This window comes from Accipiter gentilis, chromosome 3 (assembly GCF_929443795.1).
Source record: "Accipiter gentilis chromosome 3, bAccGen1.1, whole genome shotgun sequence".
Lineage (NCBI taxonomy): Eukaryota > Metazoa > Chordata > Aves > Accipitriformes > Accipitridae > Astur > Astur gentilis.
This window is the reverse complement of record NC_064882.1, coordinates 16,366,394-16,388,224: the sequence shown is the minus strand read 5'-3', so window position 1 is coordinate 16,388,224 and position 21,831 is coordinate 16,366,394.

Sequence of the window (21,831 nt, the reverse complement as noted above, 5' to 3'; positions counted from 1 at the left end):
CATTAGGTCTGTTTGCTTTACAAAAAGAACTTTTGTATTATTCATTTATTGTTATCAGTAGGACCTCCAGAGCATTTTTCTTGCAGGCTTATGATATTCCAAATAATAAAATGCAAACCTCAAGATATAGGTAGAATCCTACCCTAATAAATGTCTTTTTTTGAAATAACACATCACTATGTAGATACTTATAGTGGAATAGCAATATATCTCCCAGCTTCAATGCAACTTTTCACAACTGTCTGAGATGCAATGGCCTGCGCAGCAATTTTTTTAAACTTTCATAGGATTAAATTGATGCATAGGCTGATTCTGGGCTTCTCTCCTGCACCAGCAGACATTATATTCTGTATCAAACATTTGTATTTATCTATTTTTTTATATTTTTATTCCCCCCTCCTTTCTTGGATGGAATGTAGACAGGTAATAAAGAAAGTATCTGTTAATCTGTTAATAACTTTCAGACAAGTTTGCTTTGCAGGAGAAGAAAAAGTCTAAAATATAGATTTTTGTTTTCTTAATTAAGAATACTCACAACCCTACAAATCACAAGAAATAAAAAGGAAAAAAAAAAGCTTGCAGAAGGTTCTTCAGTGTCAAGTTTTGCCTCAATGCACATTATATCTGGAGTTATTAACCCTTCAAGATACAAACATGAAATGAAAGAAAATAATCTTACATGACATTTCATTATCTAAGTGCTGCTACAATAATAAGAACAAAAAGCAAATAATACAGAAAAAAGAAACCAACAATTTACATGAAATTCAAAAAAGGAAACCTGCATGCATTTTGCTTCCCCATATAAGTTGTTTAGCCATTTCAGAACACAATATACAAGATAATACATATATTTCTGAATTTTTCAACACAGCACAACCACTTTAAGAAGGTCTTTATAGTCATGAATCAATCTTGTCTGACTAAATGAACACAGGATTCAGCTATGACACTACTAATTTTTTGAGAGGTGACCAAGTAGTTATACAAACATAAGTGCTTATAACAAATACAAATGTCCATGTTTATTTTTTTACAATAAAAAGTTAACATATGCAGTATGTAAATATTTTTACTCAACTGAGTCAGTGACTAGTTTATTACAATCTTAGAAATAGTAACATTTTCTAGAAAATTCAAGTTTTATTCAAATCACGTTTCATGAAGAAACGTGAAGAGTTGAATATGAAACTATAAAATGGGATGCTGGGAAATTTCAGAAATACATTAGCTATAGAACAGTGGCAAATAACTCATCTACAGCCATGAAATAAAGCTCTACTCCAACAATGAATTTGAGAGAAATTCGAGAGAAATTCAAGAGAAATTCAGCAGCATGCCAGGACATATTAATGAACCATGTATTCAGTTCTGACCCTATAGTCATACTTTTTAGCATTATTTGTAACCTTGGATTTTTCCAGGAGAAACATCAATTAAATAGGAGGATTGCTTGAATTCTGCGGTCTAGGTGTTATTGAAATATCAAGGCACTTCAGACTAGTTTCAGGAACAGCAAAAAAACCCAACCAACCAAACATAAAAGCAAAAAAACCCAGCAAAACACACTCCAAAAAAACCTGACCCAAACACAGCAAAACTTATACAAGCTACTTAACTTTTTAAATTAAGGAATTCTGCTCACTTATTTTTATGCTCACTTATGTATCTGGAGCTGACAATTAACATGAGATTTTACCATACTGACAACTAATTAATAAAAAATAGGCATAGAAATCTGACAGAGGAGAAAATGGATCTATTCTGTTTTTTCAATCTTTTCACCAACTAACTACAAAAGCTAACATTTATTTAGAATTTTCTAGAGTTGTTACATTTCACCACCATAAGTCTTTGAAAGGAACAGTTAACCTTACGTAAACAACATCCCTTTTGGAATGCTACTTAAATTAATTTTGGAAAAAAAAAAAAATATCAATAAGAGGCAGTTGTGACTTATTTTGCATATTTGAAAAATATTCCCTAAAGCCTAGCTGCATATGCATATTGACAGAAACACTAAAGTTGCGATGATAAGATTATGTATAATTGAAAGTCCTGTGGGAAATGTGTTTTTCCACTGTATTCTATGTGTACTTTTTTTTTTTTTTTTTTTTAATCTCATTCACTGATACTTTTAATTTGGGTTTTGGTCTTCAAGCTAAGGAACTTCTAAAAATGAAATATTTCTCTTCTTTTTCATAAAAAGCATACATTTCTGCTTAGATAGGAAATTCATGAATCCTAAATGAGGAAAGGCAAACAGAAACTCTTTAAACTATCTTGAACCACCCACAGCTTTGACAGGCAGCACACCAAGTATCCTGTAATAATACCCTTCATCAACTGGAAAATAATTACCTATATATCTTATATTGTACATGAAAAAAGATGAGCTATCCCTTTGAACCGAGAAACTCTTTCTTTTCCCCCACCATTATTAGCACTAATACCACTAACTATCCTAGTTTCCTATTTTAACTTCTCCATTATAAAACACACAACTTCTAGAAGAAGCATTTTTCATCTTCCCAAAGCCTTTCTAAATTGCAAGGAATGACCAAAGTCACTGTCCTGGTTTCAGCTGGGATAGAGTGAATTTTCTTTCTAGAAGCTGGTATAGTGCTATGTTTTGGATTTAGGGCGAGAAAAATGTTGATAACACACTGATGTTTTTAGTTATTGCTCAGTAGTGTTTAGACTAAGTCAAGGGTTTTTCAGCTTCTCATGCCCAGCCAGCGAGAAGGCTGGAGGGGCATGAGAAGTTGGGAGGGGACACAGCCAGGGCAACTGACCCAAACTGGCCAACGGGGTATTTCATACCATGGGACGTCATGCCCAGTATATAAACTGGAGGGAGTTGGCTGCATGGTGTGGATCACTGCTGGGGAGCTAACTGGGCATCAGTCAGCAAGTGGCGAGCAATTACATTGTGCATCACTTGTTTTGCATATTCCAATTCTTTTATTATTATTGTTACTGTCATTCTCTTGCTATGATTATTATTAATACTAATTAATTATTATTATTTTCTTCCTTTATGTCCTATTAAACTGTATTTATCTCAACCCATGACTTTTACTTTTTTTTGATTCTCTCCCCGATTCCACTGGGTGTTGGGGGTGTGAGCGAGCGTCTGCATGGTGCTTAATTGCTTCCTGGGGTTAAACCACGACAGTCACTCATTGCCCAGAGTCCAAATTAGTACATCTCCAATTAGAAGTGAATGAAACAAAGACACAGAATGATACTCACCCATAGGCCTAAATTTCTAATGACTGAATTATTTTCTCAATTTAGTAGAGCAAATAACCATTATTTTTTCACCCTTTTTTCCATATAAGTTTCTTTATTCTATACATGAACAGGTAACGAGCAGAATATATCAATACTATGCCAGCCTTCCTCTAAGGAACAGTAATGCCTGTGTTGCAAAAGCATAAGGAGAAAAAAGCATGCTACTGCTGACTAATCTTATAGCAAGAATGAAGTAAAATCTCATAATAGTTGCTGTGAAAATGCCCTTACTGTTTTTTAAATCTGAATGTAGCAGAACTAATATTACAATGAGATTTTTCCAGCCTTGAACATTTCATTTCTTGGAATTTATGAGAATAAATGATAATGACAATCAAAGCTGAAGCTGAAAATTTATCAGTATTTGTGACAGTGAAGAATGTTTATTTCTTCATGGATGCAAAAGCTAGCAGCATGGTAAATTCCTTTTTCCAATTACTAGACTCAATTTCCCTGTCCAGAGCTACATGCAAGCATGACTTTGGCTATTTCATTATGTTGATGGCTACATATGTAAATAAATAGGGACAGGTTTTAGACCCCTTACAGGAAAAGCAAACACAAACCTGCAATTTATGTTTTTGGAATTGTCAAAAAGGTGAACAAAATACCAAGCAGTTACAATCTCCTGTAAGACATTACAATGAACTTGTTCAGCAAAGTTCACAGACAATTTCCTGAATGACTGAGTGGCAATGTTTATTTCTATGCTAATAATAATCTCAGCAGAACCATGCCAAATTAATGGTGGACAACAATAAACTTTTCTATATTATGTTTGCTATCACAATAAATCTTTCCTGTTCGGAATAATGTTTTGGTCTGTTTCCCTATATTTTACTTCTCCCAAATAGTATAATGTTTAATAATTCTTATAAGGAACAATTTTATATTACGTATGCACCAACTAGAAATATATATCTGAATTTTAACATGCTTGGGGTAAAGGTTTTTTGGTGAGTGTTTGTGGTGCCAGGACCTCAGATTTATACTAGCCATTCCTATATGGCAGACTAAAAATAGCCATAGTAGTTTATGGCAAAAAAAAAGAAAAAAAGAAAGGAAGACCAAGGTTACAGTGATCATTTGGAAGAACAGTTTCTGTATGTAGCGCAACCGTAAAATGAAGCTGATCCCTGCAAAACTTCCAGAATTCAGTGGAGTCATCACAATCTTTCTTCTTTATTGAAACTTTTGACTATTTAAACTTTTAAACTATTGAAGATTGCAATACTTTCAGGCCACTTTGATAATAGTGAAAAACATGCAGCTAAACCCACTAGTAACAGAAGGGTAGTAAACATACTTGACTATATAAATAAATATATCGGATTGAAAGACCATAATAATTAAAGGGATAAAGTTTTAAAAAGAAAAATTTTATATATGGAGGAGATGATAGGAGAAATAAAGGGCAGGGAAACAAGACCAAAACACTATTCTGAACAAGAGAGATTTATTAAGATAATAAACATCATGTAGAGAATCCTGTTGTTCTCCAAACCAAATGAGTGCCTCAAAGGCCTGAGAAGAACATGCAATCAAATACAAACAAATGATTCTATGTTTTTTTCCATTTAGACAAATATTTTGGTGGTTTGTACTGTCTTGTTCATGTTTATCAAACAAATGAGCAGTGCTCATTAATAACTGACATAATGAAATCTGTCTTATGACTTTGTATTGAGTAGAATATTTAACTAAAAATGAAACAAACTACCTGAGAATTGCAAAACTTCCTAAAAGCTGTAAAATTTGGAACATTTTCACACCACAACTTCCCCATTCAGAGCAAAGAACATAGACTGCACCACACTTCATTATAAGAGTTCATCTGGTGAATCAAAGTATATGGTTCCTTTTGTTGTGTTTCACTCACAGTGTATATTGGATGCAGACTTCCACATAATTTTTACAGCAAATTCTCCTTCCTATCTTGAGAAAGGGCTTGTTTGGATATCAGACTTGTTCATTTCTTGGAAATATTTTTTTTTTCTATAAAAATAATTTCCCCCTTTTAACTCCTTGTCCTCTCACTAGAATTTCAAATGTCATATCCATGTTAATTGAATATAAATCATTAACATAAATTAAGTATCAGCTAAACTTTACAGCTGAACTCCATAGGAAATGATATACAATTCCTTAAAATTTAAGAGAGTATTAACTTTGGAATCCTTGTTTAGCCATAGTCTTATATAAAAAAAAGATATGAAACAAAATACTACCAGCTATACTTTTAGAATCTTATTCATATCTAGGTTCATTTATTTCCTTAAACTAAGTAACTAGACTTGGATGCTCAAGACATAAAAATAAGACCTTCTGAGGCTGGCTTGTCATGTGGTGCTTTCTGTCACTGTTCATAAAGTGGCATTGCCAAAAAAATACTGCAAAAGCAAAAGACATCAAAGGGTGGTATTTTAATGACATTCTGGAGAACACTGGCTTTCAGAAGTGGTATTTCTAGATTTTGGGAGATCTCATCCAAAATGCCCGTGGGCAAGAGTCAGTTCTGGTCACATTCTGAATTTCAGGTTTCCTACCTGTAAAAAAAAATACTTTTTTTTTCTTTCCAAATACCATTTCCATGCCACAGTCCCAGTACTGCACAAAGAAAAAAAAAAAAAAAAGAAAAAAAAAAGGGAAAAAAAATTACGTAATGTTAATACTATAAAATGTTATGCAATGTCTCATATCAGTTCTTTTTGTGTAGCATAGATAAATCACTGAAACATAAGAAATAATATTTCTGGGTATAGGTAGCTGGCAGATTATCTCCATTACTCATCTATGTATGCCTGTTCTTCAGTGTTGGGGAAGACATGTGCCCCTGTGTAGTGTTTTGTATAGCATAGTATGACTTTTATACTTGGAAAGTCAAGAGTTCTCTTTCACTCAGAAGAGGAAAGCTCAATCAAGCTGGACAGTGATGGACAATGCTCTCTCATCTAACTTCCAGCTCTTTCTCTGGTTAGGAAAGGATATCCACTGTTTAGTGTACAATCTCCTAAATGCACTTTACTCATCATGTGTCCCTCAGTCATAATACTGCTTTGCAGGGCTTTTAATTACTACTTTTTTTCCCAATGAATTTTAAAAATGTAGGGTATTGCAAGAGTGCGAGAGACTATGACAAAATAGGCCACTTGGGAAGAGCCATAGCTTAGACATCCAACTGGGCTCCACAGCAGAAAGAGAACATAAAAACATACAGCTATAAAAAGTTAATAAAACATTTAATAAAAATATAATATAAACAAATCAGGAAAAATAGGTAATTGTTGTTTCTTGAGTAATGTAGTACAATATAACAGGATCCTGCACAAGAAGAATATTGGCAGTAATATTTTAGTTCTACTACCCTGACCCACTGTACATTACATACAGTCCCTTAAGACTACTGATACTTCTGCTCAATCTCATTAACTGCAAAGATCTAGAGAAAAGAGGTTACACAAATCCAGTTTCATTTGTTCTAAACACAATTGTGGAGACAGATTTGCAATTCTAAGCACAAAAAGATTACTAAATAATTCTTCTGCAGTGGTGCTCATTTGCATAATTAAAAGCTGGCAACTCTTCATTCAGTGTTCATTTCCTTTACCTACTTGTAATATTATTCAGTTTTCTCAGCGTACATAATTAAAAGGCAAATTTACAACTTATAAATAAATAATACTAATCACCAACTATCTAGTTTAAAATATATCAATTACTACTGAATTTTCTGTTGCTTTGTATTGCAGTTAGCTGCATCCCCATCAATACAGAAGAGCCAAGCTTAGTTGTCAGGGGAATTTAAGAGGTGAAGGGTGTATTTTTTCCTGTTATCCAAGACACAAGTGCAATGCTGTTCTGCTCCCGATTTGTGCTAATCAACAAGCCATGTAAGTATACTAAACAATACGTACAATATACAATAAGCAGGCAACCACATGATTACCCAGACCTTTTCAGTATATCTCCTGGGGGGAAAAAACCCCAACTCCACAAACAAACAAAAACCAACCCAGACCCACATATACACACACACACACCAGCTGTACTCGCATCTAACTCAGCAGTGCTATTCAGTCATTTAAATGAGTTCTCAGATTGGTAGCTTATTATCTAAAGCTTTCTCTATTACAGTAGCAAATGACAAGCACCTTGACGTGGTAAATCAGCTCTAGGTTGGGATGAACTGCCCTCTGGAAGTATCATTCACTGTCCAGCAACAAAACATGAACCATCCAGAGAAACTAAGCTTCTCTCAGCACCAGCATCCCCTGGCAAATGCCTGAAATTATACTAATGAATCTGAACACTAGAATAAACCAAAACAGCAGAAAAAGACATTATTAGCCCTAATATACCTCAAAATATGTTTAGTAAATAAAAGTTTCCTGACTACTGAAAGCACATACAAATATAGTTCACATAAAACCATATATTTTCATTATACTGTATGCACAATATACTGTACATAGTAAATGTATAGGAACAGCATATAGAATGTAGGAATAAATTAATATGAAACACTACAGTTTGGCTATAACTTTGAATTCTCAGTTAGAAATTTACCAGCTGCTTTTCATTTTAATCATATCTGAGATCTTCACATTCCCATCCTTTACAGACCTTTTATAGGTGGATAAAATAACTTAAGGTCAAGTGAAAAAGGAGGGTAGCTTTCTCACTACTGTCCCACTTCTTTGCAGACATCATAATGCAGGCTGAGTGACGGCAACACCAGAACAGCTTCCCATATAATCTTACAAGTTTGGGAGTTTTTTTCTATGTTTTTCTAGACCTATCCAAACCAATTTATTTCCGCACTTTGCTGGGAATGTCTAAAGTACAGGCTGTCATGATTCTTTCAGACTTTATCAAACAGTCTTTCTCATATCTTTGTAACTGATACTTTTCTACCAGGATTATCTTTTGCTTTCCCTTCAACTGTATTGTATTCTGAATAGTCCTCTTTCTGTACATTTCATTTTCTCTACTCCACACAAACTTTTCAACTCCTGTGTTAAGCTTCCAATTTTATTATTTGCAACTCTCACTGACTGAAGTTGTCTTGCAGTTACTCCTCATTCAAACGTTTTTTGAAAACACACTCATTTTGAAACACCTGTCAATCAAGCCAGTAATAATTCAACACTGAAACTGCATTGCAAGATGCAATGCAGAAATATATATTTTTATTACCTCATATGTTACAACGCAAATTCTGTTTAGGTCTTCACAATACAAATTGTTCCATGAATTTCCTAAGTTTGTGCGAATGCAACTTGAGACTTCCTTCTCCTCACCCCCCTCCAGATCCATTTTGGAGAAGGAAGGACCTGAGGACAATTTCACCAGCTAATGCCGCTTTGCTGAACTGAGAAACAGAAGAAATAAGGAATGACGCAGCTAGAATAGAATATGCTAAAAAGACCGTGGCTGGACCCATGAGTATGGATTACATGGCTTACTGGAATAGCCTTTGAACAACCTGGTTTTCATCTATTAGCTTTCACTCAGTAACACAGACATTAGGAATGTAGGAAACTGGTTTAAAACTTTTTGTTATCTAATTCAGAGCTTGTGTTTAAATTCATGCTTCTAGGATCAATGTCTCAATCACTGGGTTACAGATAGGGCACAGATATAGGCTACAGATGTACTAGTAGAGTGGTTGCATATCTGCATAAAAGCTAACTACACTGACAAATGCAGAAGGAAAGCAAACCAACACAGGATTGACTGAGGCAGCTTTTGGCATCCAGAGTACACGATCCGTTTTCCTGCTTCAAGTGCCATGACCTTACTGAGTTCTTAACAATGGCAGCATGATTAAAACTAGTAAGTCTTGCCAAGTTCTAGCAAACATGTATTTGGAGTGAACTGAGATTCCTTTAGCAGGTCAGGAATTTTACTTTCCAAAACCGGGCGAAAGCCCACAGAAATGCAGCCCTGCAATTCACCAACAGAAATGTGTCAACTGTTGCAGCTTAAGGGGGGGGAGGGAGGGGGGGACAAAAAGAGAAAGCAATTCTAGCTGTAGCTTTTTACTAGTAAAAGCATCTGAAAGTGCATCAGCAGATGAAGCTATTAAAAACAGAGGCTTATCCGAAAGACTTACTATTAAATTCCACAAGATTTTCATTAGACATCTGAATAGAAGCTAAAACGCTGAGCTTTTCCTGATAAGGTGATAAATACTTGGTTCTTGACTTTGAGCAATAAGAACAGAATTATATTACCACAATTGAAAAAACCAGGGGTGAGCTATAATTTGTTACTCTGCTGTTGTGGAGTCTTCCTGTCTCGTCTTTGTAGAACTGAAGAATAATGTCTCAACCTAAGAAAACTAAATATAAAACTAAATCACAACCGCATACCCTTCATTGTAAGCTACATATATACTGTTCAAATAAAAGAATGAGAATCATAAAAAGAAATATGATTCATAGGAGTCAGACTGAATATTATTATAATATCTACTACATTTTCTATAACCTTTTTATATAGGCGTTTCATGATTATGCCCTCCTGTAGATGATTTCATGACCCAGAACTGAATTCAGAATATATTTTACAAAGTTTATAACTATTTTATAATTTCCCTCATCGGATAAAGGTGAACTGATCAATGAAATATAAACTGCAACCTGCTTTCTAGGTGCAAGGAATCATGTCCCATATCTCTCGCTTAAGCACAAGCAAAAAGATATTTTTTGTAGTCCAGAAAATTAACATTTTTATATATGTTAACACAGACAGAACTACACACCCACTCAATTAAAAAACCTCGATTATGTAACTTAAAATCTTTATGAACACAACTCAAAAAATCGTAACTTGTCTGAAACTAGACTGGAACCATAAAATCATTAATTATGATATAGAAGAGACAAAGTATTTAAGAAATAGCAGCATGACATAACTATTAAAATGGTAAAAGGATATGACTCTCAGGAGTTATTGCAAAAGTGTTTAACACTTCACTGTTAAGTGAAATTTAAAAGTTTACTGGGCATTCATACTACTAAGAAAACTCTGTAAGAAACACTTCAAAACATTAATACACATTTTGAAGATATGATGTAGACATGATATAATGCAGATGTGAAAGATGGGAATTCTGAAAGAAGAGGGGCAAAAAAGCCTAAAGTTTGCAAAAGTAAAAGGGCAAATGAGATGAACAGATTACATTGACATTAACGAGACAAAACTGTGGGAAAGCAGCTATCAGAGTAATGAAATCATTAAAGTGTAATAAAACATAAACACATAATTTCTTACAACAAACAGCTAATACTTTATTCTGATGAGATTTAATTCATCATATATAAATTGAACTAACATATAAATACATTTAGGCTCTCCTACAGCTACATATTAAGCAGCAGGTCGAAAGGAAACCCTGCCCTCCCAGAAAAAACTTACAAATGTAGTTTGTACAACTGTCCCATGCCATTTTCAGTGCTTGGCAGTGGACAGCCCCAGATCACCCATTGTGTATGTTTGGGTTCCAGACCAAGGTGCTTTCCTCTCTCTCTCACTACAGGGGACATAGCAGGTAAACCCTGGCTTTGATTTCCAATGTCAATGGCAAAACTATTAGTATTACAGCACCTAGCTGCAGGGCAATTGTGTCACTTATGACTTTGTAATTAAAAGAAAAGCCAGTAGATTCCAGTAGTTGATCCATGATTTCAAAACTAGTACTTAGCAGACTTACAGCACCTATAGCTGAGCACAAGTTTCCCTTCTGGTTTTCATGTTCATTTGCTAAAGAATGAGCAAACACTGGTCTGAATTTACACTCTGATGAGCAAAACTCCTTTCAGCTATGTTTATAGACAGGCTATTCTAGCAACCCCAGAAATAAATTGAGAACCACAGAAACAAATTACCAAATAAGTGTTATAATTTAAATATATTTCTCTGACTTATCAGTAAAGAATTTCTATGGGTAATGCAGAGAGGATATAAAGTATCCTCTTTCTGTGTAAGACTTATTCCCTTTATTTCCAATGTTTTGATGATAAAATTCTCTATTCAAACTAATGTAAGAGTGCATTAGCAATCGCATTGGCCCACTTTTTCTGTTTATTATACATAGCCATCCATCAAGAACACTGAACTACTGAAGTGGCACTCAGCAACATAATTTTATCTGTTTTATTCAGTCTGATTAGGCTACACTCCTTTATTAAATGGAAGTTCATGTAAAGTACAGATAGGGAACACTGAAAAACCATGTTATAAACTATATTGGATGTTAGGAAACAAAAGTGGCAGACACTAGTCTTTGGACTAGACTAACAAAACCCTGAATTGCACAAAACTATTTGCTCTGAAGCTTCATTTAAAACTTTGAAGAAAAAATATAAATACACAGGCAGAAATAGGTGTCACAGCTGATGCAACTGAAAGGAAAGCTTAAGATTCATGAAATTGTATTACAATAGATTATTTAACATTAATCATTAGTTACTGAGGCAAGTATAAAGTATAATTAAGAATATGATTACCAGAGATTTACTTCCATGCAAAACACAACCGCCTCTATTAATCATACCAATGCATATGAGTGTTTGCATATTCTTCCTCCCTAACAAAAACACTTTTAAACTTAAATAATGAAAAACATAGGCTACCTCTGAAACTTGATCATAAAAAAGTAAAACTACAAAACCCTAATTAAAGCAGAAGATGACTGCCATTTTTTGACCACAATGCTCCTACTTCTCCTCGTCCTTACCTAGCTCCCCAAGTCTTCGTTTTTTTTGATTATGGAATCCAGCTCTAGATATTACTACGAGCCACACTTCCAATGAGCTGACCAGTAATTAACCTCTTAAAACTCTTTATAACACATTAAATCCTACACAGAGGATTAGAAGTCAAATCCTGGACTAATTTTTTCTTCACTCAAATGAGTTACATCAGTGTGAAAATTCACAAGTAGAAGTAAATAGTAAAACATCAGAATGAAGGTTTTAAAATTTTCACAACTGAGATGGTTAATCATAAAAGTAGAACTAATCAATAGTAAGTTTCAGCAGCCTAAGTAATTTTAAAATTGGTATACAGGATATAAACTAGGAACATTCTTCAAATAGCCAGCAAGAAAGCTGGAGGGGCACAAGAAGTTGGCACAGGACACAGCCAGGGCACCTGACCCAAACTGGCCAACGGTGTATTCCATACCATGGGACGTCACATCCAGTATAGGAACTGGGAAGTGGGGGCAGGGAACTGCCGCTCGGGGACTGGCTGGGTGTGGGTCGTCGGGTGGTGAGCAATTGCCCTGAGCATCTTTTGTACATTCCAATCCTTTATTATTGCTGTTGTCATTTTATTAGCGTTATCATTATCATTATTAGTTTCTTCTTTTCTGTTCTATTAAACCATTCTTATCTCAACCCACGAGTTTCACTTCTTTCCCCGATTTTCTTCCCCATCCAAGTGGATGGGGGTGAGTGAGTGAGCGGCTGCGTGGTGCTTAGTTGCTGGCTGGGGTTAAAACACGACAATGCTGCCTGAAGTTAAAATAGACCATATGATAGCAATTGTGTCAGAAATTGCTTGCTGTTAACTACTGTGTTTTGAATAAGAATGAGATGACATTCACAGTATGGCTAATAATTCATTATTCAATGGAAAATCTGTGTAAGACATTTACTAGGTGTCGTGGTTTCAGCCTAGCCAGTAACAAAGCACCACACAGCCGCTCACTCACTCCCCCAACCCCAGCCACAGTGGGATGAGGAGAAAATATAAAGAAAAGCTCATGGGTCGAAACGAGGACAGGGAGGGATCATTCACCACTTATGGTCATGGGCGAAAGACAGGCTCAACTTGGAGAAGAAAGAAAATCAATTTAATTTACTACCAATCAAATCAAAACAGGGATATTGGGAAGTAAGCCCAAACCTCAGAACACCTTCCCCCCACCCCTCCCTCCTTCCCGGCTCAGCTCCACTCATTCCCGGTTCTCTCTCCCTCCTCCCCCCAGGGAACAGGGGGTGGGGGTTGGGGTCAGCTCCCCGCGCCTTGTCCCTGCCGCTCCTTCCTCCTCAGGGGCAGGAGGACTCCTCACTCGTCCCCTGCTCCACCGTGGGGTCCCTCCCATGGGAGACGGTCCTTCACCAACTTCTCCAACATGAGTCCTTTCCGTGGGCTGCAGTTCCTCACAAACTTCCCTGGTGTGGGTCCTTTCTGCGGGCTGATCTTCAGTCACAGACTGCTCCAGCGTGGGCTTTCCCACGGAGTCACAGCCATCCTGGGGGGCCTCCGCTCACCTCCATGGGCTGACGGGGGACAGGGGGACAGCCTGCTGTCTCACCACGGGCTGCAGGGGCATCCCATCCCCTCCTCCTTCCTCACCGACCTCAGTGTCTGCAGAGGGGTTCCTCTCACATTCCAGTACTCCCACTCACTGCAGGTTCCCCTTCTTAAACCTGTCCTCCCAGAGGTGCTACCACTGTTGCTGATGGGCTCGGCCTTGGCCAGAGCCGGGTCCAGCTTGGAGCCAGGGGAGTTTCTAGCAGCTTCTCACAGGAGCCACCCCTGCAGCCCCTCCCCTGCTACCAAAAAAAACCCCGTGCCACACAAACCCATAGCACCAAGTAAATCAGAATTACAAAAAAAAACCAAAAACAAAACAGTTCAGATATGTTAATATTCACTGTATAATTTCAGGTCTTGATTTTTTTGCTTCTTCTATGCACATTTGTGCATCATACTGAATTTATTCTCAGGAATGTGCATGCTTTCACTGATCATTAATTTCCCCACTTGGGCTCTTCCAAGCAATTCCATCTAACTCCTTCTCTGACTAATTTCCCATATCATAGTTGAGTTCTGTCTCCCAGATTTAACTTGAACTCAGTGACTTGAACCTCAGTACCATTAATTTGAACTTCAGTACTTTGGGACCTTCACGGTGATAGTTTGCTATTAAAGTTCAGTTCAGTTTCTTCATGAACTCTTCGTTGATTTGAAGCTCTTCCACTGCAGCCTCAGTAACACTTCCTAGAGCTTCCAGCCAGGAAATACCATCTTATGATGAAAGATTGAAGCCGGCCACACTTCTGCTGCCTCACATCTGGTTTTGTAGGATGACATGAAGCCATCAGATGCTTATGAAACTGCTCAATGTTATAGCTTCTCCCAGACTTCTACAAGTGCCTCTAACATAGAGCGTTAGGCTTTTTAAAATGCTCCGTTCCATCTCCTCTCAGATTTCATTATAGCCTGGCTTAAACCTCACAGTTAATAGCACCAGTCCTTGAGCATAGAAGAACTTTCTACCAGAAGACTTCACTACTTGTGCAGGTTTCAGTACAGCAAAGAGCTTCAGCTTAACCTCTGCAATAAGTATATGGCAACACTTGTAGTAAAAAAGCTTCTGAAGCCTATGATAAGCCAGTGTAGCTAAAAAAAAAAAAAAAAAAAACCACAAAGAAACAACAGAACCCAACCAACTCGAAAACCTACCAACCAACTCAAAAACCTACTCTGACAGGAAAAACCTCCAGACAAATGTGGTATTACAGGAAAGAAGCCAGGTATAGTGTAGAATTCTCTGTGAATGGGAGTACTGTACACTCAACTTTTAATAATGTTTTCAAAATAATTCAAACAAAATTGCTTTGGGTTTGTGTCTGTAATAAATTCCATTTAAGACAACACTAATGCAACTGCTGAAAATTGTGAAGAAAGCAAGTCCATCAGCTTTGCATAACTTGGTGGAAGATGCATCTTTTGTTGGAGGTAGCTTTTAACATGCAATCAACTGGAAAAGTATAACACTTCCTATAATCAGTATTTATTCCTTACCCTATGCAAGTATTCCTCATTAGAGGATTCATCATCCTTGTCTTTAATCCTGGAATTTTATAAGTTGTTCAGTGTTGCTAGCACCTTCTGGAGAAACAGCCTATGTATGTAAGCCACCCTGTGATACCTGTGTATCTGACTCAGGCAGATGCTACTAAGAGATAAATGTCTTCCACTGGCTTGAAACTGCAATATATGCCGTTTATCAATAATGAATCAAATAATAAAACGTAGCAAATATTCCCCCTGAAAAGTTTTCTAAAGCAATACATTTTTCTTGTGATACACTTTTCAAGCCTGCTACTCAGTTCTGATTTGCCTTGGAGTTGCAAAATGAATCAGAACTCATATCCTGACTGCACAAAAACCCCAGCATTTCTCATATCTCATCTGTATTTTTTTTCTGAATGCATTATTACAGCCATCATCAGACAGGGCATGCTTTCTAATTCATACTAAAACAGCAGAAAAAAGAACTGTAAGTCACAGGCCAAAATGAATGTCAACTACGCGTTTCACTTGAAAATACCAAACCAGGTATTGTATCGGCAGAACAAGACATAATCACAGAAACAATCAACAATACAACTGATAGCCAAGAGATTTTCAGAAGTCCTCTGTACAGATTACATGGATCTAAGGTGTGATCTCCGTTTACATGCATTTCTTCCACCACTTGGATCATGGTTTATGTGGAAACTGGGCTGTTACAAGCTTTCAGCTGCCACCTACCTCCCACTATTCGCAGTATCTGCTAGAACTTCAGCAATGCAATGAATATGTGCATTGAAAATAGAAAACATTTGTATTTGTGTAATAGTAACCCACCTGCCTGAACTGGGTAAGTGAATAGAGTTTATATTGCCTGAAACTACTATGAAAGACTGAAAGAGTTAATGTCTCAAACATTGCGGTGGGGCAAGTTCTACATAACTATGAACCCTGCATAGCAAGGAACCACAGGTGGAAAGAAGCCAATCAACACAGATCAACACAGGACAACAGCAACAGGACAGGGAGCATGTGCCGGAGGGTGCACAGCTCTGTATTCTCTGTTCTGATATGCTGAGCAGGGCAGCTCACCATGCATGGCTAAAGATCAGACAATGGTCATGTCTGCAGAGAAGGAAAAGTTACTCACCAAATGACCCCCAAGCCCACTGACCCATTTCCTGAAGGTTCTGAAAGCACAAACTGTGCATGACACCTAATTAGCCTAATGAATTCAAGTGCCTGCCCCAAGGAGGGGCAAGGATGAAAAAAGGACACAAACGGAAGCCCAACACATGCGTGCCCACCAGAACTGGACCCCTCAGCTGACTGGACCAACACTGGACCCAGGACCAGTGAAATTTTTTCTTTTCTTTTCCTCTTCCTCTCCTTGTCTCGCTCTCTCTTTCTCCCTCTTTTTTCATAATCCCTACACCTCATCCCTTTAAACATAAACTGTTGACCAAGTCTGGGACTAAGGAGTGGATCCAGCCACCCCTAGGACCTTCTCTGAGGAGGAGTCTAGAAAGCAAGGGTGTCTGCCTGAACCTTGTGACCCAATAGGAGGGATCTCCTTTTTGTCTTCCCTGAATTGATGTATATGGTTACCACAGGTTACATGGTTTACTGGGGTAGTTTCATGCCAATTCCTGTTGTGAGAAACCCTGCCACCTATTCTTAATGCCTCCCAAGTTCAGTTTGCTTCTGCCATGAATAAAATGTTTAACTGATCATTTGGTGTCATTTCACCTTAATTTAGCCCAAAAGAATTCCAAATTCACCATGAATGGCCCCCCACCCCCACCCCGGCCCCCGCCCTGGTGTGTCCAGCCCAGGTTGTGACAACTACATCCACTCATTTACCTGTTTTACAGAGACCTGATATAAGCCAGAGCCATACTGATGTACTAAACTAGAAAACAGCTTTTAAACTAAATATAGTTTGCCTTCTCTTGTTGATATCTCTTAATCCAGATGAGTAAACTACACTTAAAAATTCACACTTCAGGCAAAACCATCATTTGACACACTAGATCCCCACTGTGGGCACTGGCAAGGATAATTCTCTGTCTAATAGTCACACCATATCAAAAACACAGACCAAAACTGTTACAAAAAGAAACCTATAGCAAAAAACAAGTCTAAGTTACATACATAGCAACTTCCTTAAGCCTCTCTCCATGACACTGAGCTGGCCAACAGAGGTTCATACATAGACAGCAGTAGCACAAGTCTATCGCAGTATGCTAGTCCTTCAGTCCTTCCAGCTGTTTTTGTACAACCACAACCTGTAGCTCCTAACCTTTATTCAGAATTTACAGAGGCAAAAAGACTTTGATCACTTTAAAACACAATACATAATAAATGCAACTCCAAAGTTGAGTTTATGTAGCTAGAGAGGACATTTCTTCAGGAAATACATTTGTATTGGGTTTGTGTGGCAAGGATTTGGTAGCAGGGGGGGTTACAGGGGTGGCTTCTGGTAAAGAAACTGCTAGAATCTTCCCTTGTGTCCAATAGAGCCAATGCCAGCCAGCTCCAAGACAGACCTGTCACTGGCCAAGGCCAAGCCCATCAGTGACAGTGGTAGCACCTCTGGGATAACGTATTTAAGAAGGGAAAAAAGTTACTGCAGCACAGAAACTGCAGTCAGAGAGAGGAGTGAGAACCTGTGGGAGAATCAACCCTGCAGACTCCAAGGCCAGTGAAGAAGGAAGGGGAGGAGGTGCTCCAGGCAGAGATCCCCCACAGCCCATAAGGAAGACCATGGTGAGGCAGGCTGTCCCCATGGAGGTCCACAGTGGAGCAGATATCCCCCTGCAGCCCAGGGAGGACCCCACACTGGAGCAGGTGGATGCCCGAAGGAGGCTGTGACCCTGTGGGAAGCCAGCGCTGGAGCAGGCTTCTGGCAGGACCTATGGATCCATGAAGAGAGGAGCCCACGCTGGAGCAGGTTTTCTGGCAGTACTTGTGACCCTGTGGGGGATCCACACTTGGAGCAGTGTGCTTCTGAAAAACTGCATCCCACAGAAAGGACCCACACTGGAGCAGTTTGTGAAGAACTGCAGCCCATGGGAAGAACTTGTGTTGGAGAAGTTCATGGAGAACTGTCTCCTGTGGGAGGGATCCCACGTTGGAGCAGGGGAAGAGCGTGAGGAGTCCTCCCCCTGAGGAGGAAGGAGCGGCAGAGACAACTTGTGATGAACTGACCACAACCCCCATTCCCATCCCCCTGTGCCACCAGGTGGGGAGAAGGTAGAGAAAATCGAGAGTGAAGCTGTGCCTGGGAAGAAGGGAGGGTTGGGGGGGAAGGTGTTTTAAGATTTGGTTTTATTTCTCTTTACCCTACTCTGGTTGATTGGTGATAAATTAAGTTAATACTCCGTAAGTCGAGTCTGCTTTGCCTGTGACAGTAATTGGTTGAGTGATCTCTATCCTGTCCAGCTGAGGAGGGGAGTCATAGAGCGGCTTTATTGGGCACCTGGCATCTAGCCAGGGTCAACCCACCACAATTTATTGTTTTTGTCATGATATACAGCAAGAATTACTTGTGACTGTTTATGCAGGAATCCAGAAGACAGAATTGCCCATCAATCATTTCCATATACATTCTCCCATGTTGAGGCAGAATTACAGATCACAGATGAACCAGTTATCTTGTCTCAAATCCTTGCCATCATCACAAACAACAAAGCACAACTATTTTGCTTGCCTGTTGAATTTTTGTTTGTTACATATATCAAAAGACACTTAACAGTATGCATTCTAGAGAAACAAAAATGGAAAAAAAAAAAAAACCAACATTGCTGAGGGTCATAACTGTCACTTTCAAAGCTCTCTGCAGACCGATCTGAGCGGTATCAACTTCTACTTTAAAGCTAAAAAAGGACAATGTTTAATTTTTCATTACACACAAATTGGCTGAAATCAAGCACCATCTCTGTAATACTATAAGGTTTCCAGTGACATTAGTTCTCTGTTTTGTTCTGGTAACACAAGCTTTGCATCTTTACTACAGTATACTTCAAAATTCTTAACAACAGTTCTAAGGTGAGAGTGCTTACCTTTTAAAGATCTTAATTCTAATGTGAAAATTAAATGCTCTCTTACTTTTGAAACTGAAGTGGCATTCTCTGTCAAGCTCTACTGTTCTCAAATCCAATGTATAAAAATAAGAATAATAAAAAACCTAGATAAATTATATAGAATTTACTAAGAGCAGAGGAATATTTCATTTACAAATTAATCAAAGCCATGTACCCAAACTACCATTTAAATAATTTGGAATAGTTAACACGTATTTTGTTTCATTGATAGTTAAAAAAGTCCTTTCTTATTCAATTGCAATTCACACCCTTTCCAAAAGCCCTGTGTAAATCTAAAACAGGCAACAAAAAAGGTAACCTCAACCTGTACCACAACAGGTGAAAAAAATCACCACAATGACACTTAAAAAAAGTGCCATCCAAAAATACAGAATCAGTTTTATTTTAATGCAGAGTATATTTTTTTTAATCCAGCAGTTAGAAAGAGGTGCAATAACTGGTTCAAAAAGACAGTGTGTGGAAAGAATATAAATGTTGTTTTAGACTCCATTTTGCCCAGAATAAGACACATGAAATAAACTTTTTAATTCAGCAGAGATAAAAAAACTTTTACTTTCATTGTTTGGTTTCAGTAAATAAAACATTTATACAACTCTAAGACAGCAAAAGACAAATTATTCTTCCCCATTCACCTCTGTATGTGTGCCATAAGTATACCCCCCCCTTACTATTCTAATAAACTAGGGATTTTAGTACTGTTGATAATGATACCCACACCTTCAGAAGCATTACTATTTTGAGATTTAAATTTTATAATTATTTCTCATTTAAAATACATTAGCATAAAAGAGATTAGTTCTTAAGTCTAATTTATATGGCTACTGTTTTCAACTGTTATCACTTATGTCAGAAAACAGCTATTCACACAGCAGCTGGCACAAATAAACATTAGAATAATTTTCTATTGTGAATGGTCGAGAAGTGGAAAAAAAAAAAACCTACTGGATCCTAACAATGTCAAACTTTTCATTATCTTGCCAATCTCAAATTTAGGAAATAACTAGCAAAATCACAAAAATTATATTTTCCTAAAAATAAATTTATATTCATAGACTGGATCTTTAAAAAAAAATAAATAAAAAAAAGATTCAAGAAGACGTTGTGGAAATTAGTTTCAGTGTCAGGCTTATGTTCAGGCTCAGGTCACAGAACAACAAAAAGGGTATGCCACAGTGTAGAAACTGAATTTCTTTCTTTCAGTGCACAAAACAAAGGTTAGGCCTGTATTTCCTTTAATAAATTTCTGCTGTTGGAAGAATTTGTAGGTTCCTAGAATATCATATTAAGTAGGAAAAATGGAAAACTCCCAAATTCCATATAGAAATCCGTGGTAAAATACTGTCCTGGTGAACATTTTCTAAGAGAGCCAGGTATTCTATTTGCTTTCTGCTTTTCAGGTGTTGAAGATCTCCACAGATTTCTACAGCCATTGTAAAGTTCAAAGGTTGGTTGGTTTTAAATGAAACATATATTCTCCACAATTGTTTTACATAACAAACAAACAGGACTGACAGTTTGTAAGACTAAAGGAAAATTCAATGTTTCCATTATGAGCATTTTCTTAGCCACTACCTGCCTACTAATTCTACAACACTGCCAGAAAAACTAGGATTGCAGTTATATTATATGCAAGAACCTACAAAGGTAAATAAATTATCATTCTTGTTAAAATTCTAGTACTATACATTGTTATAAACACTTAGATGTTCTGGGACCACACTAAATTCTCTTGCAACAATAAGCAAATCAAAGAAAGCTCTGTACCAATAAGTAATTTCTGCAAAACCAGAAAACTATGAATCCATAGATTCTGTGGCAAACCAGCCAGAAATACTCAGCCTGGCATCGTGGGTTGGGCAACTGTCAAGTAAAAAATCCAACAAAAAAGAATCTCGGAAGAGCACAAATGCTGAAGGATTCACCTTCTCATCCACTCACTATCACATTTCTGTAATCCCTTATTTTACAGTAAAATCAACTCTTGCACTGTCTTTTTCAACATAATAGAGAAGCATGTATTGACCAAATATAATTGCCTTACATGCTAGTTTTTGGCAGCCACATGAAGGGAGAGCAGTTGCACTGTCTTGAAAGGTTGTGAATGGCTATTCATATGTTAAGCACAACAGAACTGTTGAGGCTTTTGACTTTTCAGGATGTATCATCCATTCCTTCCTACGATGAAGCTCACTCCGGGAGGTAAACAAAGTCTTAATTTCTCCAAGTTGCTGTGTGTCTATTGAATCTATAGAAGTATTTGTGCAAATATTACAAAACATACCTAAGAATATTAGATTAAGCATTTTTGCTGATCACTTGGCATACAGCTAAATAGTAAACACCAACTGTAAATTATCCTGACTAAATATTCATGTTAGTACATAAGTGAAGTGAATGACGACATTGACTGTTTTCAGGTAGAGGGATTTTTACAGTTATTCTGACATTGAATTCTGAAAACATCATATGGTGTTTTGCTTACAAATGTGACGTTCTATATCCTTGTTCCAGTTTGCATTGCCTAACATACTCAGTTACAATCGCAATATTCCTGCCATTATTTTATAAAACAATTGATTTCAACTAATCTACTATAAAACTCATCTATGAG